Genomic DNA, 26,632 nt, shown 5'->3' with positions numbered 1-26,632 from the left:
AAGGTGTCTTGGCTAATGTGTCTTGGCTAATGTGTCTCGGCTTATGTGTCTTGGCTAATGTGTCTTGGCTAAAGTGTCTTGGCTAAGGTGTCTTGGCTAATGTGTCTTGGCTAAGGTGTCTTCGCTAAGGTGTCTTGGCTAATGTGTCTCGGCTAATGTGTCTTGGCTAAAGTGTCTTGGCTAAGGTGTCTTGGCTAATGTGTCTTGGCTAAGGTGTCTTCGCTAAGGTGTCTTGGCTAATGTGTCTCAGCTAATGTGTCTTGGCTAAAGTGTCTTGGCTAATGTGTCTTGGCTAAAGTGTCTTGGCTAAGGTGTCTTGGCTAAGGTGTCTTGGCTAAGGTGTCTTGGCTAAGGTGTCTTGGCTAAGGTGTCTTGGCTAAGGTGTCTTGGCTAAGGTGTCTTGGCTAATGTGTCTCGGCTAAGGTGTCTTGGCTAAGGTGTCTTGGCTAATGTGTCTTGGCTAAAGTGTCTTGGCTAATGTGTCTTGGCTAATGTGTCTTGGCTAAGGTGTCTTGGCTAATGTGTCTTGGCTAAGGTGTCTTGGCTAAGGTGTCTTGGCTAATGTGTCTCGGCTAATGTGTCTTGGCTAAGGTGTCTTGGCTAAGGTGTCTTGGCTAAGGTGTCTTGGCTAAGGTGTCTTGGCTAATGTGTCTCGGCTAAGGTGTCTTGGCTAAGGTGTCTTGGCTAATGTGTCTCGGCTAAGGTGTCTTGGCTAATGTGTCTTGGCTAAGGTGTCTTGGCTAAGGTGTCTTGGCTAAGGTGTCTTGGCTAAGGTGTCTTGGCTAAGGTGTCTTGGCTAATGTGTCTCGGCTAAGGTGTCTTGGCTAAGGTGTCTTGGCTAATGTGTCTTGGCTAAAGTGTCTTGGCTAAGGTGTCTTGGCTAATGTGTCTTGGCTAATGTGTCTTGGCTAAGGTGTCTTGGCTAAGGTGTCTTGGCTAAGGTGTCTTGGCTAATGTGTCTTGGCTAAGGTGTCTTGGCTAATGTGTCTTGGCTAAGGTGTCTCGGCTAATGTGTCTTGGCTAAGGTGTCTTAGCTAAGGTGTCTTGGCTAATGTGTTTTGGCTAAGGTGTCTTGGCTAATGTGTCTTGGCTAAGGTGTCTTGGCTAAGGTGTCTTGGCTAAGGTGTCTTGGCTAATGTGTCTTGGCTAATGTGTCTTGGCTAAGGTGTCTTAGCTAATGTGTCTTGGCTAATGTGTTTTGGCTAAGGTGTCTTGGCTAAGGTGTCTTGGCTAAGGTGTCTTGGCTAATGTGTCTTGGCTAAAGTGTCTTGGCTAAGGTGTCTTGGCTAAGGTGTCTTGGCTAAGGTGTCTCGGCTAATGTGTCTTGGCTAAGGTGTCTTGGCTAATGTGTCTTGGCTAATGTGTCTCGGCTTATGTGTCTTGGCTAATGTGTCTTGGCTAATGTGTCTTGGCTAAAGTGTCTTGGCTAAGGTGTCTTGGCTAAGGTGTCTTGGCTAATGTGTCTTGGCTAAGGTGTCTTGGCTAATGTGTCTTGGCTAATGTGTCTTGGCTAAGGTGTCTTAGCTAAGGTGTCTTGGCTAATGTGTTTTGGCTAAGGTGTCTTGGCTAAGGTGTCTTGGCTAAGGTGTCTTGGCTAAGGTGTCTTGGCTAATGTGTCTTGGCTAATGTGTCTTGGCTAAGGTGTCTTGGCTAAGGTGTCTTGGCTAAGGTGTCTTGGCTAAGGTGTCTCGGCTAATGTGTCTTGGCTAAGGTGTCTTGGCTAATGTGTCTTGGCTAATGTGTCTCGGCTTATGTGTCTTGGCTAATGTGTCTTGGCTAATGTGTCTTGGCTAAAGTGTCTTGGCTAAGGTGTCTTGGCTAAGGTGTCTTGGCTAATGTGTCTTGGCTAAGGTGTCTTGGCTAATGTGTCTTGGCTAATGTGTCTTGGCTAAGGTGTCTTAGCTACGGTGTCTTGGCTAAGGTGTTTTGGCTAAGGTGTCTTGGCTAAGGTGTCTTGGCTAAGGTGTCTTGGCTAAGGTGTCTTGGCTAAGGTGTCTTGGCTAAGGTGTCTTGGCTAAGGTGTCTTGGCTTATGTGTCTTGGCTAAGGTGTCTTGGCTAATGTGTCTTGGCTTAGGTGTCTCGGCTTATGTGTCTTGGCTAATGTGTCTTGGCTAAAGTGTCTTGGCTAAGGTGTCTTGGCTAAGGTGTCTTGGCTAAGGTGTCTTCGCTAAGGTGTCTTGGCTAATGTGTCTCGGCTAATGTGTCTTGGCTAAGGTGTCTTTTCTAAGGTGTCTTGGCTAAGGTGTCTTGGCTAATGTGTCTTGGCTAAGGTGTCTTGGCTAATGTGTCTTGGCTAATGTGTCTTGGCTAAAGTGTCTTGGCTAATGTGTTTTGGCTAAGGTGTCTTGGCTAAGGTGTCTTGGCTAATGTGTCTCGGCTAAGGTGTCTTGGCTAAGGTGTCTTGGCTAATGTGTCTTGGCTAAAGTGTCTTGGCTAAGGTGTCTTGGCTAATGTGTCTCGGCTAAGGTGTCTTGGCTAAGGTGTCTTGGCTAATGTGTCTTGGCTAATGTGTCTCGGCTAATGTGTCTTGGCTAAGGTGTCTTGGCTAAGGTGTCTTGGCTAATGTGTCTTGGCTAAGGTGTCTTGGCTAAGGTGTCTTGGCTAAGGTGTCTTGGCTAATGTGTCTCGGCTAATGTGTCTTGGCTAAGGTGTCTTGGCTAAGGTGTCTTGGCTAATGTGTCTTGGCAAATGTGTCTCGGCTAAAGTGTCTTGGCTAAGGTGTCTTGGCTAAAGTGCCTTTTCTAAGGTGTCTTGGCTAAGGTGTCTTGGCTAAGGTGTCTTGGCTAAGGTGTCTTGGCTAAGGTGTCTCGGCTAATGTGTCTTGGCTAATGTGTCTTGGCTAAAGTGTCTTGGCTAAGGTGTCTTGGCTAAGGTGTTTTGGCTAATGTGTCTTGGCTAAGGTGTCTTGGCTAATGTGTCTTGGCTAATGTGTCTCGGCTTATGTGTCTTGGCTAATGTGTCTTGGCTAAAGTGTCTTGGCTAAGGTGTCTTGGCTAATGTGTCTTGGCTAAGGTGTCTTCGCTAAGGTGTCTTGGCTAATGTGTCTCGGCTAATGTGTCTTGGCTAAAGTGTCTTGGCTAAGGTGTCTTGGCTAATGTGTCTTGGCTAAGGTGTCTTCGCTAAGGTGTCTTGGCTAATGTGTCTCGGCTAATGTGTCTTGGCTAAAGTGTCTTGGCTAATGTGTCTTGGCTAAAGTGTCTTGGCTAAGGTGTCTTGGCTAAGGTGTCTTGGCTAAGGTGTCTTGGCTAAGGTGTCTTGGCTAAGGTGTCTTGGCTAAGGTGTCTTGGCTAATGTGTCTTGGCTAAGGTGTCTTGGCTAATGTGTCTCGGCTAAGGTGTCTTGGCTAAGGTGTCTTGGCTAATGTGTCTTGGCTAAAGTGTCTTGGCTAATGTGTCTTGGCTAATGTGTCTTGGCTAAGGTGTCTTGGCTAATGTGTCTTGGCTAAGGTGTCTTGGCTAAGGTGTCTTGGCTAATGTGTCTCGGCTAATGTGTCTTGGCTAAGGTGTCTAGGCTAAGGTGTCTTGGCTAAGGTGTCTTGGCTAAGGTGTCTTGGCTAATGTGTCTCGGCTAAGGTGTCTTGGCTAAGGTGTCTTGGCTAATGTGTCTCGGCTAAGGTGTCTTGGCTAATGTGTCTTGGCTAAGGTGTCTTGGCTAAGGTGTCTTGGCTAAGGTGTCTTGGCTAAGGTGTCTTGGCTAAGGTGTCTTGGCTAATGTGTCTCGGCTAAGGTGTCTTGGCTAAGGTGTCTTGGCTAATGTGTCTTGGCTAAAGTGTCTTGGCTAAGGTGTCTTGGCTAATGTGTCTTGACTAATGTGTCTTGGCTAAGGTGTCTTGGCTAAGGTGTCTTGGCTAAGGTGTCTTGGCTAATGTGTCTTGGCTAAGGTGTCTTGGCTAATGTGTCTTGGCTAAGGTGTCTTGGCTAAGGTGTCTCGGCTAATGTGTCTTGGCTAAGGTGTCTTAGCTAAGGTGTCTTGGCTAAGGTGTCTTGGCTAATGTGTCTTGGCTAATGTGTCTTGGCTAAGGTGTCTTGGCTAATGTGTCTTGGCTAAGGTGTCTTGGCTAATGTGTCTTGGCTAAGGTGTCTTGGCTAAGGTGTCTCGGCTAAAGTGTCTTGGCTAAGGTGTCTTGGCTAAAGTGTCTTGGCTAAGGTGTCTTGGCTAAGGTGTCTTGGCTAAGGTGTCTTGGCTAAGGTGTCTTGGCTAAGGTGTCTCGGCTAATGTGTCTTGGCTAATGTGTCTTGGCTAAAGTGTCTTGGCTAAGGTGTCTTGGCTAATGTGTCTTGGCTAAAGTGTCTTGGCTAAGGTGTCTTGGCTAATGTGTCTCGGCTAAGGTGTCTTGGCTAAGGTGTCTTGGCTAATGTGTCTTGGCTAATGTGTCTCGGCTAATGTGTCTTGGCTAAGGTGTCTTGGCTAATGTGTCTTGGCTAATGTGTCTTGGCTAATGTGTCTTGGCTAAAGTGTCTTGGCTAAGGTGTCTTGGCTAATGTGTCTCGGCTAAGGTGTCTTGGCTAAGGTGTCTTGGCTAATGTGTCTTGGCTAATGTGTCTCGGCTAATGTGTCTTGGCTAAGGTGTCTTGGCTAAGGTGTCTTGGCTAATGTGTCTTGGCTAATGTGTCTTGGCTAATGTGTCTCGGCTAAAGTGTCTTGGCTAAGGTGTCTTGGCTAAAGTGTCTTGGCTAAGGTGTCTTGGCTAAGGTGTCTTGGCTAAGGTGTCTTGGCTAAGGTGTCTTGGCTAATGTGTCTCGGCTTATGTGTCTTGGCTAATGTGTCTTGGCTAAAGTGTCTTGGCTAAGGTGTCTTGGCTAAGGTGTCTTGGCTAAGGTGTCTTCGCTAAGGTGTCTTGGCTAAGGTGTCTCGGCTAATGTGTCTTGGCTAATGTGTCTTGGCTAAAGTGTCTTGGCTAAGGTGTCTTGGCTAAGGTGTCTTGGCTAATGTGTCTTGGCTAAGGTGTCTTGGCTAATGTGTCTTGGCTAATGTGTCTCGGCTTATGTGTCTTGGCTAATGTGTCTTGGCTAAAGTGTCTTGGCTAAGGTGTCTTGGCTAAGGTGTCTTGGCTAAGGTGTCTTGGCTAAGGTGTCTTGGCTAATGTGTCTTGGCTAATGTGTCTCGGCTAAGGTGTCTTGGCTAAGGTGTCTTGGCTAATGTGTCTTGGCTAAAGTGTCTTGGCTAAGGTGTCTTGGCTAATGTGTCTTGGCTAATGTGTCTTGGCTAAGGTGTCTTGGCTAAGGTGTCTTGGCTAAGGTGTCTTGGCTAATGTGTCTTGGCTAAGGTGTCTTGGCTAAGGTGTCTCGGCTAATGTGTCTTGGCTAAGGTGTCTTAGCTAAGGTGTCTTGGCTAATGTGTTTTGGCTAAGGTGTCTTGGCTAATGTGTCTTGGCTAAGGTGTCTTGGCTAAGGTGTCTTGGCTAAGGTGTCTTGGCTAAGGTGTCTTGGCTAATGTGTCTTGGCTAAGGTGTCTTGGCTAATGTGTCTTGGCTAAGGTGTCTTGACTAATGTGTCTTGGCTAAGGTGTCTTAGCTAAGGTGTCTTGGCTAATGTGTTTTCTCTAAGGTGTCTTGGCTAAGGTGTCTTGGCTAAGGTGTCTTGGCTAAGGTGTCTTGGCTAAGGTGTCTTGGCTAAGGTGTCTCGGCTAATGTGTCTTGGCTAAGGTGTCTAGGCTAATGTGTCTTGGCTAATGTGTCTCGGCTTATGTGTCTTGGCTAAAGTGTCTTGGCTAATGTGTCTTGGCTAAAGTGTCTTGGCTAAGGTGTCTTGGCTAAGGTGTCTTGGCTAAGGTGTCTCGGCTAATGTGTCTTGGCTAAGGTGTCTTGGCTAATGTGTCTTGGCTAATGTGTCTCGGCTTATGTGTCTTGGCTAATGTGTCTTGGCTAATGTGCCGTGGCTAAAGTGTCTTGGCTAAGGTGTCTTGGCTAAGGTGTCTTGGCTAATGTGTCTTGGCTAAGGTGTCTTGGCTAATGTGTCTTGGCTAAGGTGTCTTAGCTAAGGTGTCTTGGCTAATGTGTCTTGGCTAAGGTGTCTTGGCTAAGTTGTCTTGGCTAAGGTGTCTTGGCTAAGGTGTCTTGGCTAAGGTGTCTTGGCTAAGGTGTCTTGGCTAATGTGTCTTGGCTAAGGTGTCTTGGCTAATGTGTCTTGGCTAATGTGTATCGGCTTATGTGTCTTGGCTAATGTGTCTTGGCTAAAGTGTCTTGGCTAAGGTGTCTTGGCTAAGGTGTCTTGGCTAAGGTGTCTTCGCTAAGGTGTCTTGGCTAATGTGTCTTGGCTAAGGTGTCTTGGCTAAGGTGTCTTGGCTAAGGTGTCTTGGCTAAAGTGTCTTGGCTAATGTGTTTTGGCTAAGGTGTCTTGGCTAATGTGTCTTGGCTAAGGTGTCTTGGCTTAGGTGTCTTGGCGAAGGTGTCTTGGCTAATGTGTCTTGGCTAATGTGTCTTGGCTAAGGTGTCTTGGCTAAGGTGTCTTGGCTAAGGTGTCTTGGCTAATGTGTCTTGGCTAAGGTGTCTTGGCTAATGTGTCTCGGCTAAGGTGTCTTGGCTAAGGCGTCTTGGCTAATGTGTCTTGGCTAAGGTGTCTTGGCTAATGTGTCTCGGCTAGAGTGTCTTGGCTAAGGTGTCTTGGCTAAGGTGTCTTGGCTAAGGTGTCTCGGCTAAGGTGTCTTGGCTAATGTGTCTTGGCTAAGGTGTCTCGGCTAAGGTGTCTTGGCTAATGTGTCTTGGCTAAGGTGTCTTGGCTAAGGTGTCTTGGCTAAGGTGTCTTGGCTAAGGTGTCTTGGCTAATGTGTCTTGGCTAAGGTGTCTTGGCTAAGGTGTCTTGGCTAAGGTGTCTTGGCTAATATGTCTCGGCTAATGTGTCTTGGCTAAGGTGTCTTGGCTAAGGTGTCTTGGCTAAGGTGTCTTGGCTAAGGTGTCTTGGCTAATGTGTCTCGGCTAATGTGTCTTGGCTAAGGTGTCTTGGCTAAGGTGTCTTGGCTAATGTGTCTTGGCTAATGTGTCTTGGCTAAGGTGTCTTGGCTAATGTGTCTCAGCTAAGGTGTCTTGGCTAATGTGTCTTGGCTAAAGTGTCTTGGCTAAGGTGTCTTGGCTAAGGTGTCTTGGCTAAGGTGTCTTGGCTAAGGTGTCTTGGCTAAGGTGTCTTGGCTAATGTGTCTTGGCTAATGTGTCTTGGCTAAGGTGTCTTGGCTAATGTGTCTCGGCTAAGGTGTCTTGGCTAATGTGTCTTGGCTAAAGTGTCTTGGCTAAGGTGTCTTGGCTAAGGTGTCTTGGCTAAGGTGTCTTGGCTAAGGTGTCTTGGCTAATGTGTCTTGGCTAATGTGTCTTGGCTAAGGTGTCTTGGCTAATGTGTTTCGGCAAAGGTGTCTTGGCTAATGTGTCTTGGCTAAGGTGTCTTGGCTAATGTGTCTTGGCTAAGGTGTCTTGGCTAATGTGTCTTGGCTAAGGTGTCTTGGCTAAGGTGTCTTGGCTAATGTGTCTTGGCTAAGGTGTCTTGGCTAAGGTGTCTTGCCTAAGGTGTCTTGGCTAATGTGTATTGGCTAATGTGTTTCGGCTAAGGTGTCTTGGCTAATGTGTCTTGGCTAATGTGTCTTTGCTAAGGTGTCTTGGCTAATGTGTCTTGGCTAAGGTGTCTTGGCTAAGGTGTCTTGGCTAATGTGTCTTGGCTAAGGTGTCTTGGCTAAGGTGTCTTGGCTAATGTGTCTTGGCTAAGGTGTCTTGGCTAAGGTGTCTTGGCTAATGTGTCTTGGCTAAGGTGTCTTGGCTAATGTGTCTCGGCTAATGTGTCTTGGCTAAGGTGTCTTAGCTAATGTGTCTTGGCTTAAGTGTCTTGGCTAAAGTGTCTTGGCTAAGATGTCTTGGCTAATGTGTCTTGGCTAAGGTGTCTCGGCTAATGTGTCTTGGCTAAGGTGTCTTGGCTAATGTGTCTTGGCAAAGGTGTCTTGGCTAAGGTGTCTGGCTAATGTGTCATGGCTAATGTGTCTTGGCTAAGGTGTCTTGGCTAATGTGTCTTGGCTAAGGTGTCTTGGCTAATGTGTCTCGGCTAAGGTGTCTTGGCTAAGGTGTCTTGGCTAAGGTGTCTTGGCTAAGGTGTCTTGGCTAAGGTGTCTTGGCTAAGGTGTCTTTGCTAATGTGTCTTGGCTAATGTGTCTTGGCTAAGGTGTCTTGGCTAAGGTGTCTTGGCTAATGTGTCTTGGCTAAGGTGTCTTGGCTAAGGTGTCTTGGCTAATGTGTCTTGGCTAAGGTGTCTTGGCTAAGGTGTCTTGGCTAAGGTGTCTTAGCTACGGTGTCTTGGCTAAGGTGTTTTGGCTAAGGTGTCTTGGCTAAGGTGTCTTGGCTAAGGTGTCTTGGCTAAGGTGTCTTGGCTAAGGTGTCTTGGCTAAGGTGTCTTGGCTAAGGTGTCTTGGCTTATGTGTCTTGGCTAAGGTGTCTTGGCTAAAGTGTCTTAGCTAATGTGTCTTGGCTTAAGTGTCTTGGCTAAAGTGTCTTGGCTAAGGTGTCTTGGCTAAGGTGTCTTGGCTAAGGTGTTTTGGCTAAGGTGTCTTGGCTAAGGTGTCTTGGCTAAGGTGTCTTGGCTAATGTGTCTTGGCTAATGTGTCTTGGCTAAGGTGTCTTGGCTAAGGTGTCTCGGCTAAGGTGTCTAAGCTAATGTGTCTTGGCTAATGTGTCTTGGCTAAGGTGTCTTGGCTAAGGTGTCTTGGCTAATGTGTCTTGGCTAAAGTGTCTTGGCTAAAGTGTCTTGGCTAAGGTGTCTTGGCTAAGGTGTCTTGGCTAATGTGTCTTGGCTAAGGTGTCTTGGCTAAGGTGTCTTGGCTAATGTGTCTTGGCTAAGGTGTCTTGGCTAATGTGTCATGCCTAAGGTGTCTTGGCTAAGGTGTCTTGGCTAATGTGTCTTGGCTAAGGTGTCTTGGCTAATGTGTCTTGGCTAAGGTGTCTTGGCTAAGGTGTCTTGGCTAATGTGTCTTGGCTAATGTGTCTTGGCTAAAGTGTCTTGGCTAAGGTGTCTTGGATAATGTGTCTTGGCTAATGTGTCTTGGCTAAGGTGTCTTGGCTAAGGTGTCTTGGCTAATGTGTCTTGGCTAAGGTGTCTTGGCTAAGGTGTCTTGGCTAATGTGTCTTGGCTAAGGTGTCTTGGCTAAGGTGTCTTGGCTAATGTGTCTTGGCTATGGTGTCTTGGCTAATGTGTCTTGGCTAATGTGTCTTGGCTAATGTGTCTTGGCTAAGGTGTCTTGGCTAATGTGTCTTGGCTACGGTGTCTTGGCTAATGTGTCTTGGCTAAGGTGTCTTGGCTAATGTGTCTCGGCTAATGTGTCTTGGCTAAAGTGTCTTAGCTAATGTGTCTTGGCTTAAGTGTCTTGGCTAAAGTGTCTTGGCTAAGGTGTCTTGGCTAAGGTGTCTTGGCTAAGGTGTTTTGGCTAAGGTGTCTTGGCTAAGGTGTCTTGGCTAAGGTGTCTTGGCTAATGTGTCTTGGCTAATGTGTCTTGGCTAATGTGTCTTGGCTTATGTGTCTTGGCTAATGTGTCTTGGCTTAAGTGTCTTGGCTAAAGTGTCTTGGCTAAGGTGTCTTGGCTAAGGTGTCTTGGCTAATGTGTCATGGCTAAGGTGTCTTGGCTAAGGTGTCTTGGCTAATGTGTCTTGGCTAAGGTGTCTTGGCTAATGTGTCTTGGCTAAGGTGTCTTGGCTAAGGTGTCTTGGCTAATGTGTCTTGGCTAAGGTGTCTTGGCTAAGGTGTCTTGGCTAAGGTGTCTTGGCTAAGGTGTCTTGGCTAATGTGTCTTGGCTAATGTGTCTTGGCTAAGGTGTCTTGGCTAAGGTGTCTTGGCCAATGTGTCTTGGCTAAGGTGTCTTGGCTAAGGTGTCTTGGCTAAAGTGTCTTGGCTAAGGTGTCTTGGCTAAGGTGTCTTGGCTAATGTGTCTTGGCTAAGGTGTCTTGGCTAAGGTGTCTTGGCTAATGTGCCTTGGCTAAGGTGTCTTGGCTAATGTGTCTCGGCTAATGTGTCTTGGCTAAAGTGTCTTAGCTAATGTGTCTTGGCTTAAGTGTCTTGGCTAAAGTGTCTTGGCTAAGGTGTCTTGGCTAAGGTGTCTTGGCTAAGGTGTTTTGGCTAAGGTGTCTTGGCTAAGGTGTCTTGGCTAAGGTGTCTTGGCTAAGGTGTCTTGGCTAAGGTGTCTTGGCTAATGTGTCTTGGCTAAGGTGTCTTGGCTAAGGTGTCTCGGCTAAGGTGTCTAAGCTAATGTGTCTTGGCTAATGTGTTTTGGCTAAGGTGTCTTGGCTAAGGTGTCTTGGCTAATGTGTCTTGGCTAAGGTGTCTCGGCTAATGTGTCTCGGCTAATGTGTCTTTTCTAAGGTGTCTTGGCTAATGTGTCTTGGCTAAGGTGTCTTGGCTAATGTGTCTTGGCTAAGGTGTCTTGGCTAATGTGTCTCGGCTAAGGTGTCTTGGCTAAGGTGTCTTGGCTAATGTGTCTTGGCTAAGGTGTCTTGGCTAAGGTGTCTTGGCTAAGGTGTCTTGGCTAATGTGTCTTGGCTAAGGTGTCTTGGCTAATGTGTCTTGGCTAAGGTGTCTTGGCTAATGTGTCTCGGCTAATGTGTCTTGACTTAAGTGTCTTAGCTAATGTGTCTTGACTTAAGTGTCTTGGCTAAAGTGTCTTGGCTAAGGTGTCTTGGCTAAGGTGTCTTGGCTAATGTGTCTTGGCTAAGGTGTCTTGGCTAATGTGTCTTGGCTAAGGTGTCTTGGCTAAGGTGTCTTGGCTAATGTGTCTTGGCTAAGGTGTCTTGGCTAAGGTGTCTTGGCTAATGTGTCTTGGCTAAGGTGTCTTGGCTAAGGTGTCTTGGCTAAGGTGTCTTGGCTAATGTGTCTTGGCTAAGGTGTCTTGGCTAATGTGTCTTGGCTAAGGTGTCTCGGCTAATGTGTCTCGGCTAATGTGTCTTGGCTAAGGTGTCTTGGCTAATGTGTCTTGGCTAAGGTGTCTTGGCTAATGTGTCTTGGCTAAGGTGTCTTGGCTAATGTGTCTTGGCTAAGGTGTCTTGGCTAAGGTGTCTTGGCTAATGTGTCTTGGCTAAGGTGTCTTGGCTAATGTGTCTTGGCTAAGGTGTCTTGGCTAAGGTGTCTTGGCTAAGGTGTCTTGGCTAATGTGTCTTGGCTAAGGTGTCTCGGCTAATGTGTCTTGGCTAAAGTGTCTTGGCTAAGGTGTCTTGGCTAATGTGTCTCGGCTAATGTGTCTTGGCTAAAGTGTCTTAGCTAATGTGTCTTGGCTTAAGTGTCTTGGCTAAAGTGTCTTGGCTAAGGTGTCTTGGCTAAGGTGTCTTGGCTAAGGTGTCTTGGCTAAGGTGTCTTGGCTAATGTGTCTTGGCTAAGGTGTCTTGGCTAAGGTGTCTTGGCTCAGGTGTCTTGGCTAATGTGTCTTGGCTAAAGTGTCTTGGCTAATGTGTCTTGGCTAAGGTGTCTTGGCTAAGGTGTCTTGGCTAATGTGTCTTGGCTAAGGTGTCTTGGCTAAGGTGTCTTGGCTTAGGTGTCTTGGCTAAGGTGTCTTGGCTAAGGTGTCTTGGCTAATGTGTCTTGGCTAAGGTGTCTTGGCTAATGTGTCTTGGCTAAAGTGTCTTGGCTAAGGTGTCTTGGCTAAGGTGTCTTGGCTAATGTGTCTTGGCTAAAGTGTCTTGGCTAATGTGTCTTGGCTAAGGTGTCTTGGCTAAGGTGTCTTGGCTAATGTGTCTTGGCTAAGGTGTCTTGGCTAAGGTGTCTTGGCTAATGTGTCTTGGCTAAGGTGTCTTGGCTAAGGTGTCTTGGCTAAGGTGTCTTGGCTAAGGTGTCTTGGCTAAGGTGTCTCGGCTAATGTGTCTTGGCTAAGGTGTCTTGGCTAATGTGTCTTGGCTAAGGTGTCTTGGCTAAGGTGTCTTGGCTAATGTGTCTTGGCTAATGTGTCTTGGCTAAAGTGTCTTAGCTAAGGTGTCTTGGCTAATGTGGCTTGGCTAATGTGTCTTGGCTAATGTGTCTTGGCTAAGGTGTCTCGGCTAATGTGTCTTGGCTAATGTGTCTTGGCTAAAGTGTCTTGGCTAATGTGTCTTGGCTAAGGTGTCTTGGTTAAGGTGTCTCGGCTAATGTGTCTTGGCTAAGGTGTCTCGGCTAAGGTGTCTTGGCTAAGGTGTCTTGGCTAAGGTGTCTTGGCTAATGTGTCTTGGCTAAAGTCTCTTGGCTAAGGTGTCTTGGCTAATGTGTCTTGGCTAATGTGTCTTGGCTAAGGTGTCTCGGCTAATGTGTCTTGGCTAAGGTGTCTTGGCTAATGTGTCTTGGCTAATGTGTCTTGGCTAAGGTGTCTTGGCTAAGGTGTCTTGGCTAATGTGTCTTGGCTAAGGTGTCTTGGCTAATGTGTCTTGGCTAATGTGTCTTGGCTAAGGTGTCTTGGCTAAGGTGTCTCGGCTAATGTGTCTTGGCTAAGGTGTCTTCGCTAAGGTGTCTTGGCTAAGGTGTCTTGGCTAAGGTGTCTTGGCTAATGTGTCTTGGCTAAGGTGTCTTGGCTAATGTGTCTTGGCTAAGGTGTCTTGGCTAATGTGTCTTGGCTAAGGTGTCTTGGCTAATGTGTCTTGGCTAATGTGTCTTGGCAAAGGTGTCTTGGCTAATGTGTCTTGGCTAAGGTGTCTTGGCTAAGGTGTCTTGGCTAATGTGTCTTGGCTAAGGTGTCTTGGCTAAGGTGTCTTGGCTAAGGTGTCTTGGCTAATGTGTCTTGGCTAATGTGTCTTGGCTAAGGTGTCTTGGCTAATGTGTCTTGGCTAAGGTGTCTTGGCTAATGTGTCTTGGCTAAAGTCTCTTGGCTAAGGTGCTTGGCTAATGTGTCTTGGCTAATGTGTCTTGGCTAAGGTGTCTCGGCTAATGTGTCTTGGCTAAAATGCTTGGCTAAGGTGTCTTGGCTAATGTGTCTTGGCTAATGTGTCTTGGCTAAGGTGTCTTGGCTAAGGTGTCTTGGCTAAGGTGTCTTGGCTAAGGTGTCTTGGCTAAGGTGTCTTGGCTAATGTGTCTTGGCTAATGTGTCTTGGCAAAGGTGTCTTGGCTAATGTGTCTTGGCTAAGGTGTCATGGCTAAGGTGTCTTGGCTAATGTGTCTTGGCTAAGGTGTCTTGGCTAAGGTGTCTTGGCTAAGGTGTCTTGGCTAAGGTGTCTTGGCTAATGTGTCTTGGCTAATGTGTCTTGGCTAAGGTGTCTTGGCTAATGTGTCTTGGCTAATGTGTCTTGGCTAATGTGTCTTGGCTAAAGTCTCTTGGCTAAGGTGCTTGGCTAATGTGTCTTGGCTAATGTGTCTTGGCTAAGGTGTCTTGGCTAAAGTGTCTTGGCTAAGATGCTTGGCTAAGGTGTCTTGGCTAATGTGTCTTGGCTAATGTGTCTTGGCTAAGGTGTCTTGGCTAAGGTGTCTTGGCTAAGGTGTCTTGGCTAAGGTGTCTTGGCTAAGGTGTCTTGGCTAATGTGTCTTGGCTAAGGTGTCTTGGCTAATGTGTCTTGGCTAATGTGTCTTGGCTAAGGTGTCTTGGCTAAGGTGTCTCGGCTAATGTGTCTTGGCTAAGGTGTCTTCGCTAAGGTGTCTTGGCTAAGGTGTCTTGGCTAAGGTGTCTTGGCTAATGTGTCTTGGCTAAGGTGTCTTGGCTAATGTGTCTTGGCTAAGGTGTCTTGGCTAAGGTGTCTTGGCTAAGGTGTCTTGGCTAATGTGTCTTGGCTAAGGTGTCTTGGCTAATGTGTCTTGGCTAAGGTGTCTTGGCTAATGTGTCTTGGCTAAGGTGTCTTGGCTAATGTGTCTTGGCTAATGTGTCTTGGCAAAGGTGTCTTGGCTAATGTGTCTTGGCTAAGGTGTCTTGGCTAAGGTGTCTTGGCTAATGTGTCTTGGCTAAGGTGTCTTGGCTAAGGTGTCTTGGCTAAGGTGTCTTGGCTAAGGTGTCTTGGCTAATGTGTCTTGGCTAATGTGTCTTGGCTAAGGTGTCTTGGCTAATGTGTCTTGGCTAATGTGTCTTGGCTAATGTGTCTTGGCTAAAGTCTCTTGGCTAAGGTGCTTGGCTAATGTGTCTTGGCTAATGTGTCTTGGCTAATGTGTCTTGGCTAATGTGTCTTGGCTAAGGTGTCTCGGCTAATGTGTCTTGGCTAAGATGCTTGGCTAAGGTGTCTTGGCTAAGGTGTCTTGGCTAATGTGTCTTGGCTAAGGTGTCTTGGCTAATGTGTCTTGGCTAAGGTGTCTTGGCTAACGTGTCTTGGCTAAGGTGTCTTGGCTAATGTGTCTTGGCTAATGTGTCTTGGCAAAGGTGTCTTGGCTAATGTGTCTTGGCTAAGGTGTCTTGGCTAAGGTGTCTTGGCTAATGTGTCTTGGCTAAGGTGTCTTGGCTAAGGTGTCTTGGCTAATGTGTCTTGGCTAATGTGTCTTGGCTAAGGTGTCTTGGCTAATGTGTCTTGGCTAAGGTGTCTTGGCTAATGTGTCTTGGCTAAAGTCTCTTGGCTAAGGTGCTTGGCTAATGTGTCTTGGCTAATGTGTCTTGGCTAAGGTGTCTTGGCTAAAGTGTCTTGGCTAAGATGCTTGGCTAAGGTGTCTTGGCTAATGTGTCTTGGCTAATGTGTCTTGGCTAAGGTGTCTTGGCTAAGGTGTCTTGGCTAAGGTGTCTTGGCTAAGGTGTCTTGGCTAAGGTGTCTCGGCTAATGTGTCTTGGCTAAGGTGTCTTGGCTAATGTGTCTTGGCTAAGGTGTCTTGGCTAAGGTGTCTTGGCTAATGTGTCTTGGCTAATGTGTCTTGGCTAAAGTGTCTTAGCTAAGGTGTCTTGGCTAATGTGGCTTGGCTAATGTGTCTTGGCTAAGGTGTCTCGGCTAATGTGTCTTGGCTAATGTGTCTTGGCTAAGGTGTCTTGGCTAAGGTGTCTTGGCTAAGGTGTCTTGGCTAAGGTGTCTTGGCTAATGTGTCTTGGCTAAGGTGTCTTGGCTAATGTGTCTCGGCTAATGTGTCTCGGCTAAAGTGTCTTGGCTAAGGTGTCTTGGCTAATGTGTCTTGGCAAAGGTGTCTTGGCTAATGTGTCTTGGCTAAGGTGTCTTGGCTAAGGTGTCTTGGCTAATGTGTCTTGGCTAAGGTGTCTTGGCTAAGGTGTCTTGGCTAAGATGTCTTGGCTAAGGTGTCTTGGCTAATGTGTCTTGGCTAATGTGTCTTGGCTAAGGTGTCTTGGCTAATGTGTCTTGGCTAATGTGTCTTGGCTAATGTGTCTTGGCTAAAGTCTCTTGGCTAAGGTGCTTGGCTAATGTGTCTTGGCTAATGTGTCTTGGCTAAGGTGTCTTGGCTAAAGTGTCTTGGCTAAGATGCTTGGCTAAGGTGTCTTGGCTAATGTGTCTTGGCTAATGTGTCTTGGCTAAGGTGTCTTGGCTAAGGTGTCTTGGCTAAGGTGTCTTGGCTAAGGTGTCTTGGCTAAGGTGTCTCGGCTAATGTGTCTTGGCTAAGGTGTCTTGGCTAATGTGTCTTGGCTAAGGTGTCTTGGCTAAGGTGTCTTGGCTAATGTGTCTTGGCTAATGTGTCTTGGCTAAAGTGTCTTAGCTAAGGTGTCTTGGCTAATGTGGCTTGGCTAATGTGTCTTGGCTAAGGTGTCTCGGCTAAGGTGTCTTGGCTAATGTGTCTTGGCTAAGGTGTCTTGGCTAAGGTGTCTTGGCTAATGTGTCTTGGCTAAGGTGTCTTGGCTAATGTGTCTTGGCTAAGGTGTCTTGGCTAAGGTGTCTTGGCTAAGGTGTCTTGGCTAATGTGTCTTGGCTAAGGTGTCTTGGCTAATGTGTCTTGGCTAATGTGTCTTGGCTAAGGTGTCTTGGCTAAAGTGTCTTGGCTAAGGTGTCTTGGCTAAGGTGTCTTGGCTAATGTGTCTTGGCTAATGTGTCTTGGCTAAGGTGTCTCGGCTAATGTGTCTTGGCTAAGGTGTCTTGGCTAATGTGTCTTGGCTAATGTGTCTTGGCTAAGGTGTCTTGGCTAAGGTGTCTTGGCTAATGTGTCTTGGCTAAGGTGTCTTGGCTAATGTGTCTTGGCTAATGTGTCTTGGCTAAGGTGTCTTGGCTAAGGTGTCTCGGCTAATGTGTCTTGGCTAAGGTGTCTTCGCTAAGGTGTCTTGGCTAAGGTGTCTTGGCTAAGGTGTCTTGGCTAATGTGTCTTGGCTAAGGTGTCTTGGCTAATGTGTCTTGGCTAAGGTGTCTTGGCTAAGGTGTCTTGGCTAAGGTGTCTTGGCTAATGTGTCTTGGCTAATGTGTCTTGGCAAAGGTGTCTTGGCTAATGTGTCTTGGCTAAGGTGTCTTGGCTAAGGTGTCTTGGCTAATGTGTCTTGGCTAAGGTGTCTTGGCTAAGGTGTCTTGGCTAAGGTGTCTTGGCTAAGGTGTCTTGGCTAATGTGTCTTGGCTAATGTGTCTTGGCTAAGGTGTCTTGGCTAATGTGTCTTGGCTAATGTGTCTTGGCTAATGTGTCTTGGCTAAAGTCTCTTGGCTAAGGTGCTTGGCTAATGTGTCTTGGCTAATGTGTCTTGGCTAAGGTGTCTTGGCTAAAGTGTCTTGGCTAAGATGCTTGGCTAATGTGTCTTGGCTAATGTGTCTTGGCTAAAGTGTCTTAGCTAAGGTGTCTTGGCTAAGGTGTCTCGGCTAATGTGTCTTGGCTAAGGTGTCTTGGCTAATGTGTCTTGGCTAATGTGTCTTGGCTAAGGTGTCTTGGCTAATGTGTCTTGGCTAAGGTGTCTTGGTTAAGGTGTCTCGGCTAATGTGTCTTGGCTAAGGTGTCTCGGCTAAGGTGTCTTGGCTAAGGTGTCTTGGCTAAGGTGTCTTGGCTAATGTGTCTTGGCTAAAGTCTCTTGGCTAAGGTGTCTTGGCTAATGTGTCTTGGCTAATGTGTCTTGGCTAAGGTGTCTCGGCTAATGTGTCTTGGCTAATGTGTCTTGGCTAAGGTGTCTTGGCTAAGGTGTCTTGGCTAAGGTGTCTTGGCTAAGGTGTCTTGGCTAAGGTGTCTTGGCTAATGTGTCTCGGCAAAAGTGTCTTGGCTAAGGTGTCTTGGCTAAGGTGTCTTGGCTAAGGTGTCTTGGCTAATGTGTCTCGGCTAAGGTGTCTTGGCTAAGGTGTCTTGGCTAATGTGTCTTGGCTAATGTGTCCCGGCTAAGGTGTCTTGGCTAATGTGTCTCGGCTAAGGTGTCTTGGCTAATGTGTCTTGGCTAAGGTGTCTTGGCTAAGGTGTCTTGGCTAAGGTGTCTTGGCTAATGTGTCTTGGCTAATGTGTCTTGGCTAAGGTGTCTTGGCTAAGGTGTCTTGGCTAAGGTGTCTTGGCTAATGTGTCTTGGCTAAGGTGTCTTGGCTAAGGTGTCTTGGCTAAGGTGTCTTGGCTAATGTGTCTTGGCTAATGTGTCTTGGCTAAGGTGTCTTGGCTAATGTGTCTTGGCTAATGTGTCTTGGCTAATGTGTCTTGGCTAAAGTCTCTTGGCTAAGGTGCTTGGCTAATGTGTCTTGGCTAATGTGTCTTGGCTAAGGTGTCTCGGCTAATGTGTCTTGGCTAATGTGTCTTGGCTAAAGTGTCTTGGCTAATGTGTCTTGGCTAAGGTGTCTTGGTTAAGGTGTCTCGGCTAATGTGTCTTGGCTAAGGTGTCTTGGCTAAGGTGTCTTGGCTAATGTGTCTTGGCTAATGTGTCTTGGCTAAAGTCTCTTGGCTAAGGTGTCTTGGCTAATGTGTCTTGGCTAATGTGTCTTGGCTAAGGTGTCTCGGCTAATGTGTCTTGGCTAAGGTGTCTTGGCTAATGTGTCTTGGCTAAGGTTTCTTGGCTAAGGTGTCTTGGCTAAGGTGTCTTGGCTAATGTGTCTTGGCTAAGGTGTCTTGGCTAATGTGTCTTGGCTAAGGTGTCTTGGCCAAGGTGTCTTGGCTAAGGTGTCTTGGCTATGGTGTCTCGGCTAATGTGTCTTGGCTAAGGTGTCTTCGCTAAGGTGTCTTGGCTAAGGTGTCTTGGCTAAGGTGTCTTGGCTAATGTGTCTTGGCTAAGGTGTCTTGGCTAAGGTGTCTTGGCTAAGGTGTCTTGGCTAATGTGTCTTGGCTAAGGTGTCTTGGCTAAGGTGTCTTGGCTAAGGTGTCTTGGCTAATGTGTCTTGGCTAAGGTGTCTTGGCTAATGTGTCTTGGCTAATGTGTCTTGGCAAAGGTGTCTTGGCTAATGTGTCTTGGCTAAGGTGTCTTGGCTAAGGTGTCTTGGCTAAGGTGTCTTGGCTAAGGTGTCTTGGCTAAGGTGTCTTGGCTAAGGTGTTTTGGCTAAGGTGTCTTGGCTAAGGTGTCTTGGCTAAGGTGTCTTGGCTAATGTGTCTTGGCTAAGGTGTCTTGGCTAAGGTGTCTTGGCTAAGGTGTCTTGGCTTAGGTGTCTAAGCTAATGTGTCTTGGCTAAGGTGTCTTGGCTAAGGTGTCTTGGCTAATGTGTCTTGGCTCAGGTGTCTTGGCTAAGGTGTCTTGGCTAATGTGTCTTGGCTAAGGTGTCTTGGCTAATGTGTCTTGGCTAATGTGTCTTGGCTAAGGTGTCTTGGCTTAGGTGTCTAAGCTAATGTGTCTTGGCTAAGGTGTATTGGCTAAGGTGTCTTGGCTTAGGTGTCTTGGCTAAGGTGTCTTGGCTAATGTGTCTTGGCTAAGGTGTCTTGGCTAAGGTGTCTTGGCTAAGGTGTCTTGGCTTAGGTGTCTAAGCTAATGTGTCTTGGCTAAGGTGTCTTGGCTAAGGTGTCTTGGCTAATGTGTCTTGGCTAAGGTGTCTTGGCTAAGGTGTCTTGGCTAATGTGTCTTGGCTAAGGTGTCTTGGCTAATGTGTCTTGGCTAATGTGTCTTGGCTAAGGTGTCTTGGCTAAGGTGTCTTGGCTAAGGTGTCTCGGCTTATGTGTCTTGGCTAAAGTGTCTTGGCTAATGTGTCTCGGCTAAGGTGTCTTGGCTAAGGTGTCTTGGCTAATGTGTCTTGGCTAAGGTGTCTTGGCTAAGGTGTCTTGGCTAAGGTGTCTTGGCTAATGTGTCTTGGCTAAGGTGTCTTGGCTAATGTGTCTTGGCTAAGGTGTCTTGGCAAAGGTGTCTTGGCTAATGTGTCTTGGCTAAGGTGTCTTGGCTAAGGTGTCTTGGCTAAGGTGTTTTGGCTAAGGTGTCTTGGCTAAGGTGTCTTGGCTAAGGTGTCTTGGCTAATGTGTCTTGGCTAATGTGTCTTGGCTAAGTTGTCTTGGCTAAGGTGTCTTGGCTAAGGTGTCTAAGCTAATGTTTCTTATCTTATGTGTCTTGGCTAATGTGTCTTGGCTAAGGTGTCTTGGCTAATGTGTCTTGGCTAAGGTGTCTTGGCTAAGGTGTCTTGGCTAATGTGTCTTGGCTAAGGTGTCTTGGCTAAGGTGTCTTGGCTAAGGTGTCTTGGCTAATGTGTCTCGGCTTATGTGTCTTGGCTAAAGTGTCTTGGCTAATGTGTCTCGGCTAAGGTGTCTTGGCTAAGGTGTCTTGGCTAATGTGTCTTGGCTAAGGTGTCTTGGCTAATGTGTCTTGGCTAAGGTGTCTTGGCTAAGGTGTCTTGGCTGAGGTGTCTTGGCTAAAGTGTCTTGGCTAAGGTGTCTTGGCTAAGGTGTCTTGGCTAATGTGTCTTGGCTAAGGTGTCTTGGCTAATGTGTCTCGGCTAAAGTGTCTTGGCTAAGGTGTCTTGGCTAAGGTGTCTTGGCTAAGGTGTCTTGGCTAATGTGCCTCGGCTACGGTGTCTTGGCTAAGGTGTCTTGGCTAATGTGTCTTGGCTAAGGTGTCTTGGCTAAGGTGTCTTGGCTAAGGTGTCTTGGCTAATGTGTCTCGGCTAATGTGTCTTGGCTAAGGTGTCTTGGCTAAGGTGTCTTGGCTAAGGTGTCTTGGCTAAGGTGTCTTGGCTAAGGTGTTTTGGCTAATGTGTCTCGGCTAATGTGTCTTGGCTAAGGTGTCTTGGCTAAAGTGTCTCGGCTAAGGTGTCTTGGCTAATGTGTCTTGGCTAAAGTGTCTTGGCTAAGGTGTCTTGGCTAAGGTGTCTTGGCTAAGGTGTCTTGGCTAAGGTGTCTTGGCTAATGTGTCTTGGCTAATGTGTCCTGGCTAAGGTGTCTTGGCTAATGTGTCTCGGCTAAGGTGTCTTGGCTAATGTGTCTTGGCTAAGGTGTCTTGGCTAAGGTGTCTTGGCTGAGGTGTCTTGGCTAATGTGTCTTGGCTAAGGTGTCTTGGCTAATGTGTCTTGGCTAAGGTGTCTTGGCTTAGGTGTCTTGGCTAATGTGTCTTGGCTAAGGTGTCTTGGCTAAGGTGTCTTGGCTAATGTGTCTTGGCTAAGGTGTCTTGGCTAAGGTGTCTTGGCTAAGGTGTCTTGGCTAAGGTGTCTTGGCTAATGTGTCTCGGCTAAAGTGTCTTGGCTAAGGTGTCTTGGCTAAAGTGTCTTGGCTAAGGTGTCTTGGCTAAGGTTTCTTGGCTAATGTGTCTCGGCTAAGGTGTCTTGGCTAAAGTGTCTTGGCTAATGTGTCTCGGCTTAGGTGTCTTGGCTAATGTGTCTTGGCTAAGGTGTCTTGGCTAAGGTGTCTTGGCTAATGTGTCTCGGCTAAGGTGTCTTGGCTAAAGTGTCTTGGCTAATCCCAATGTGCAATTCAACCACGCCTGCTAATAAATACTATTGCCGCTATGTTCTTACCTACAGGCGAAGTGAGATAAAAAACGTGCACATACGCATATACACGGTACGCTGTCGATCCCAATTAGCCCTTTCTCCCTCTACCTCACTAACGATCATCCTGCTAAAGCGAGAATGCGCGTTGGGATCGCGCATCGATACACACTAACACATTCAAAGACACCATGTGTGTACACCGCGTACGAGCGCCTGCACGATCCTAGGGGCGTGACGCGGGTCGATGTGGAATCCATGTGGAACGCATCGGGACTGCTCGCAGCGTACGGGCGCATGCACGATCCTGGCGGATGAATATGGAAGCTTTCGAGTCCATGTGGAATCCTGTCGGAATCCATATGGAATCCTCACGGCGTCCATGTGGAAAGCAACGCTAGCCCTCGCAGTGTACGGGCGCTTGCACGATCCTTGCGGGTGAATGTTTAATGCCGGTGAATGAGTCCATGTGGAAAGCAACGCGTCCACATCGTACGGGTGAATGATGAATCCTTATGGGTCAATGTGGAAAGCTGCAAGACCGCTCGCAGTATACGATGTTTTGGTCGCGTTGATCGTAGCGTAGCGTGCAAAAGCGCGTTCAGTTTTCTTCATTTATTTGTATTAAAATTATTATTTATTTAAAAACCACCGATTACAATATGTTGGCCACACTTTGGGCTAATAGTTGCAAGATTTTCCCGTGAGATATTTAAATAAAATAGTATTATATTTCAATTACAAAAACGAGGTTTTTTTCGCTACAATTCTATGCCTTGCTTTAGCTATTTCCTCGCGGCCGTCCGTAACGGCTTTGGTTTTTAGCGAATAACTAAAAAAGTTGAAGAGCTAGACAAAAATGATGTTCTACAAAGTTGTAAAGAATAACATTTCGTATCTTTTAAGAATTTTTGCAGATTTTTATACAATTGATTATCCATGTTATTCTGATTAAATATATCGGGGATTGCTTTAGCGTCACAAATTTAATTTTTAAATTCTTTCAAACATACGATTTAGATAAAAGTGTAAAGGACAGTGTTGACCTACTTATGAACAACTGTTTTGAAAAATTTAGGGCTTTTGAACAGCTTTTAAATTGATCGTTCACTGCCTGTAGTCCCATCGTTCGACACCTAATCGACGCAGCCTTTTACATTCATATTCTTTACCTATGTACCCGAACGCATAACTGGTACGCGAGTCGGTGTTTAGCCGGTAACCATTTCTTGGTCAAGCAAGGCTTTGTGGTATGACTCAATTCTCATCAGAGGTATTCGGTTTCCCCTAGTCGAACCTACATAATATCCTGTGTTCATTACCTGGCTACAAGAACCAGTAACACCTTCCGCATGTATAGGCGCGTAGCGACAACGAACAGTGCTAGTTACCTGTCGTCTGTGTGAATGCTCATGGGAAAAAATTAGCACGTGTAGCAGCTACCTCGTATTTCTGTGTGTTTAAAGAAATTTTCCATAAAGCCACACCGTGAGGGTAGTTAAAAAGGTCCAAACAGCGTCTAATATTTTTTAGCGGAACGGCCGTATGGTAGAAAACAAACCTGTCATGCAATATTTTTCCTCAAAATATCTAAAAGCACGAAAGAATTATTTTTTGCATCATACGTGCAGTGATATCCATTCCCATTCAGCTTCATTTATATACGGTACACAACGTACCCCCTCAACGACTGGTCGGATGGCGCAAATGTAAGCATGACTTTCTTCTACACCAATTTCTAATCCAATGTTCTCTATCATTTCAGCAAAAGCTCCAAGGAAGTTGTATGGGGAAAAAAGATTCTCTCACGCTCTCACGAGAGAGTGAATTTGAGGAACCCCCCTGGCGATTTTATTTTCTGAAATTCATTTATTTTTTTTGCTAAAATCCGGCGTAGGTCCACACGCTACGAACGCTCGCGGGCGACTGAAGCGGGCGTGGCTACGCGGGGCTTTATATACCAACCCGGTTTGAGTGTGTGAGTGTGGTCGCTAAATGTCTTCCTCCGGGACTCCGCGGTGGATTCCGAACAGACCCGTTAGGGACCATGAGAACAAAAGAAACTCGACCGCATGAACTCGCTTTTGCATGACTGGGATGTGTCTCGGCTAAGGTGTCTTGGCTAATGTGTCTCGGCTAAGGTGTCTTGGCTAAGGTGTCTTGGCTAAGGTGTCTTGGCTAATGTGTCTTGGCTAATGTGTCTTGGCTAAGGTGTCTTGGCTAATGTGTCTTGGCTAAGGTGTCTTGGCTAAGGTGTCTTGGCTAATGTGTCTTGGCTAAGGTGTCTTGGCTAATGTGTCTCGGCTAATGTGTCTTGGCTAAGGTGTCTTGGCTAAGGTGTCTTGGCTAATGTGTCTTGGCTAATGTGTCTTGGCTAATGTGTCTCGGCTAAGGTGTCTTGGCTAAGGTGTCTTGGCTAAGGTGTCTTGGCTAAGGTGTCTTGGCTAATGTGTCTCGGCTAAAGTGTCTTGGCTAAGGTGTCTTGGCTAAAGTGTCTTGGCTAAGGTGTCTTGGCTAAGGTGTCTTGGCTAATGTGTCTCGGCTAAGGTGTCTTGGCTAAAGCGTCTTGGCTAATGTGTCTCGGCTAAGGTGTCTTGGCTAATGTGTCTTGGCTAAGGTGTCTTGGCTAAGGTGTCTTGGCTAATGTGTCTCGGCTAAGGTGTCTTGGCTAAAGTGTCTTGGCTAATGTGTCTCGGCTAAGGTGTCTTGGCTAATGTGTCTCGGCTAAGGTGTCTTGGCTAAGGTGTCTTGGCTAAGGTGTCTTGGCTAAGGTGTCTTGGCTAATGTGTCTTGGCTAATGTGTCTTGGCTAAGGTGTCTTGGCTAAGGTGTCTTGGCTAAGGTGTCTTGGCTAAGGTGTCTTGGCTAATGTGTCTTGGCTAAGGTGTCTTGGCTAATGTGTCTTGGCTAAGGTGTCTTGGCTAAGGTGTCTTGGCTAATGTGTCTCGGCTAAAGTGTCTTGGCTAAGGTGTCTTGGCTAAGGTGTCTTGGCTAAGGTGTCTTGGCTAAGGTGTCTTGGCTAATGTGTCTCGGCTAAGGTGTCTTGGCTAAGGTGTCTTGGCTAATGTGTCTCGGCTAAGGTGTCTTGGCTAATGTGTCTTGGCTAAGGTGTCTTGGCTAAGGTGTCTTGGCTAAGGTGTCTTGGCTAAGGTGTCTTGGCTAAGGTGTCTTGGCTAATGTGTCTTGGCTAAAGTGTCTTGGCTAAGGTGTCTTGGCTAATGTGTCTTGGCTAATGTGTCTTGGCTAAGGTGTCTTGGCTAAGGTGTCTTGGCTAAGGTGTCTTGGCTAAGGTGTCTTGGCTAATGTGTCTTGGCTAAGGTGTCTTGGCTAATGTGTCTTGGCTAAGGTGTCTTGGCTAAGGTGTCTCGGCTAATGTGTCTTGGCTAAGGTGTCTTGGCTAATGTGTCTTGGCTAAGGTGTCTTGGCTAATGTGTTTTGGCTAAGGTGTCTTGGCTAATGTGTCTTGGCTAAGGTATCTTGGCTAAGGTGTCTTGGCTAAGGTGTCTTGGCTAAGGTGTCTTGGCTAAGGTGTCTTGGCTAATGTGTCTTGGCTAAGGTGTCTTGGCTAAGGTGTCTTGGCTAAGGTGTCTTGGCTAATGTGTCTCGGCTAAGGTGTCTTGGCTAATGTGTCTTGGCTAAGGTGTCTTGGCTAAGGTGTCTTGGCTAATGTGTCTTGGCTAAGGTGTCTTGGCTAAGGTGTCTTGGCTAATGTGTCTCGGCTAAGGTGTCTTGGCTAAAGTGTCTTGGCTAATGTGTCTCGGCTAAGGTGTCTTGGCTAATGTGTCTCGGCTAAGGTGTCTTGGCTAAGGTGTCTTGGCTAAGGTGTCTTGGCTAAGGTGTCTTGGCTAATGTGTCTTGGCTAATGTGTCTTGGCTAAGGTGTCTTGGCTAAGGTGTCTTGGCTAAGGTGTCTTGGCTAAGGTGTCGTGGCTAATGTGTCTTGGCTAAGGTGTCTTGGCTAATGTGTCTTGGCTAAGGTGTCTTGGCTAAGGTGTCTTGGCTAATGTGTCTCGGCTAAAGTGTCTTGGCTAAGGTGTCTTGGCTAAGGTGTCTTGGCTAATGTGTTTTGGCTAAGGTGTCTTGGCTAATGTGTCTTGGCTAAGGTATCTTGGCTAAGGTGTCTTGGCTAAGGTGTCTTGGCTAATGTGTCTTGGCTAAGGTGTCTTGGCTAATGTGTCTTGGCTAAGGTGTCTTGGCTAAGGTGTCTTGGCTAAGGTGTCTTGGCTAATGTGTCTCGGCTAAGGTGTCTTGGCTAAGGTGTCTTGGCTAATGTGTCTTGGCTAAAGTGTCTTGGCTAAGGTGTCTTGGCTAATGTGTCTTGGCTAAGGTGTCTTGGCTAAGGTGTCTTGGCTAATGTGTCTTGGCTAATGTGTCTCGGCTAATGTGTCTTGGCTAAGGTGTCTTGGCTAAGGTGTCTTGGCTAATGTGTCTTGGCTAATGTGTCTCGGCTAAAGTGTCTTGGCTAAGGTGTCTTGGCTAAAGTGTCTTGGCTAAGGTGTCTTGGCTAAGGTGTCTTGGCTAAGGTGTCTTGGCTAAGGTGTCTTGGCTAAGGTGTCTCGGCTAATGTGTCTTGGCTAATGTGTCTCGGCTAAAGTGTCTTGGCTAAGGTGTCTTGGCTAAGGTGTTTTGGCTAATGTGTCTTGGCTAAGGTGTCTTGGCTAATGTGTCTTGGCTAATGTGTCTCGGCTTATGTGTCTTGGCTAATGTGTCTTGGCTAAAGTGTCTTGGCTAAGGTGTCTTGGCTAATGTGTCTTGGCTAAGGTGTCTTGGCTAAGGTGTCTTGGCTAATGTGTCTTGGCTAAAGTGTCTTGGCTAAGGTGTCTTGGCTAATGTGTCTTGGCTAAGGTGTCTTGGCTAAGGTGTCTTGGCTAAGGTGTCTTGGCTAATGTGTCTCGGCTAAGGTGTCTTGGCTAAGGTGTCTTGGCTAATGTGTCTTGGCTAATGTGTCTTGGCTAAGGTGTCTTGGCTAAGGTGTCTTGGCTAAGGTGTCTTGGCTAATGTGTCTTGGCTAAGGTGTCTTGGCTAATGTGTCTTGGCTAAGGTGTCTTGGCTAAGGTGTCTTGGCTAATGTGTCTCGGCTAAAGTGTCTTGGCTAAGGTGTCTTGGCTAAGGTGTCTTGGCTAATGTGTTTTGGCTAAGGTGTCTTGGCTAATGTGTCTTGGCTAAGGTATCTTGGCTAAGGTGTCTTGGCTAAGGTGTCTTGGCTAAGGTGTCTTGGCTAAGGTGTCTTGGCTAAGGTGTCTTGGCTAAGGTGTCTTGGCTAATGTGTCTTGGCTAAGGTGTCTTGGCTAAGGTGTCTTGGCTAAGGTGTCTTGGCTAAGGTGTCTTTTCTAAGGTGTCTTGGCTAAGGTGTCTTGGCTAAGGTGTCTCGGCTAATGTGTCTCGGCTAATGTGTCTCGGCTAAGGTGTCTTGGCTAATGTGTCTTGGCTAAGGTGTCTTGGCTAAGGTGTCTTGGCTAAGGTGTCTTGGCTAATGTGTCTCGGCTAAAGTGTCTTGGCTAAGGTGTCTTGGCTAAGGTGTCTTGGCTAATGTGTTTTGGCTAAGGTGTCTTGGCTAATGTGTCTTGGCTAAGGTATCTTGGCTAAGGTGTCTTGGCTAAGGTGTCTTGGCTAATGTGTCTTGGCTAAGGTGTCTTGGCTAATGTGTCTTGGCTAAGGTGTCTTGGCTAAGGTGTCTTGGCTAAGGTGTCTTGGCTAATGTGTCTCGGCTAAGGTGTCTTGGCTAATGTGTCTTGGCTAAAGTGTCTTGGCTAAGGTGTCTTGGCTGATGTGTCTTGGCTAAGGTGTCTTGGCTAAGGTGTCTTGGCTAAAGTGTCTTGGCTAAGGTGTCTTGGCTAATGTGTCTTGGCTAATGTGTCTTGGCTAAGGTGTCTTGGCTAATGTGTCTTGGCTAAGGTGTCTTGGCTAAGGTGTCTTGGCTAATGTGTCTCGGCTAAAGTGTCTTGGCTAAGGTGTCTTGGCTAAGGTGTCTTGGCTAAGGTGTCTTGGCTAAGGTGTCTTGGCTAATGTGTCTCGGCTAAGGTGTCTTGGCTAAGGTGTCTTGGCTAAT

The 26,632-nt window shown here is 46.9% G+C and overlaps 1 long non-coding RNA gene across 6 annotated transcripts in view; it reads left to right on the top strand.

The window, feature by feature from the left end:
- LOC125774440 (uncharacterized) overlaps positions 1-26,632 on the top strand; it is a 79,554-nt gene that overhangs the window by 34,634 nt on the left and 18,288 nt on the right. For 4 of the 6 annotated variants that reach the window (XR_007420892.1, XR_007420895.1, XR_007420896.1 and 1 more), the window contains exon 3: positions 11,595-15,002. This is a non-coding gene — a long non-coding RNA (uncharacterized LOC125774440). The other 2 variants (XR_007420897.1, XR_007420894.1) reach the window with 2 other exon arrangements.

This window comes from Anopheles funestus, unplaced genomic scaffold, assembly GCF_943734845.2.
Source record: "Anopheles funestus unplaced genomic scaffold, idAnoFuneDA-416_04 scaffold_8_ctg1, whole genome shotgun sequence".
In the NCBI taxonomy this organism is placed as follows: domain Eukaryota; kingdom Metazoa; phylum Arthropoda; class Insecta; order Diptera; family Culicidae; genus Anopheles; species Anopheles funestus.
Note: the sequence above shows the minus strand (reverse complement) of the source record. Positions and strands in the feature narration are given on the sequence as shown.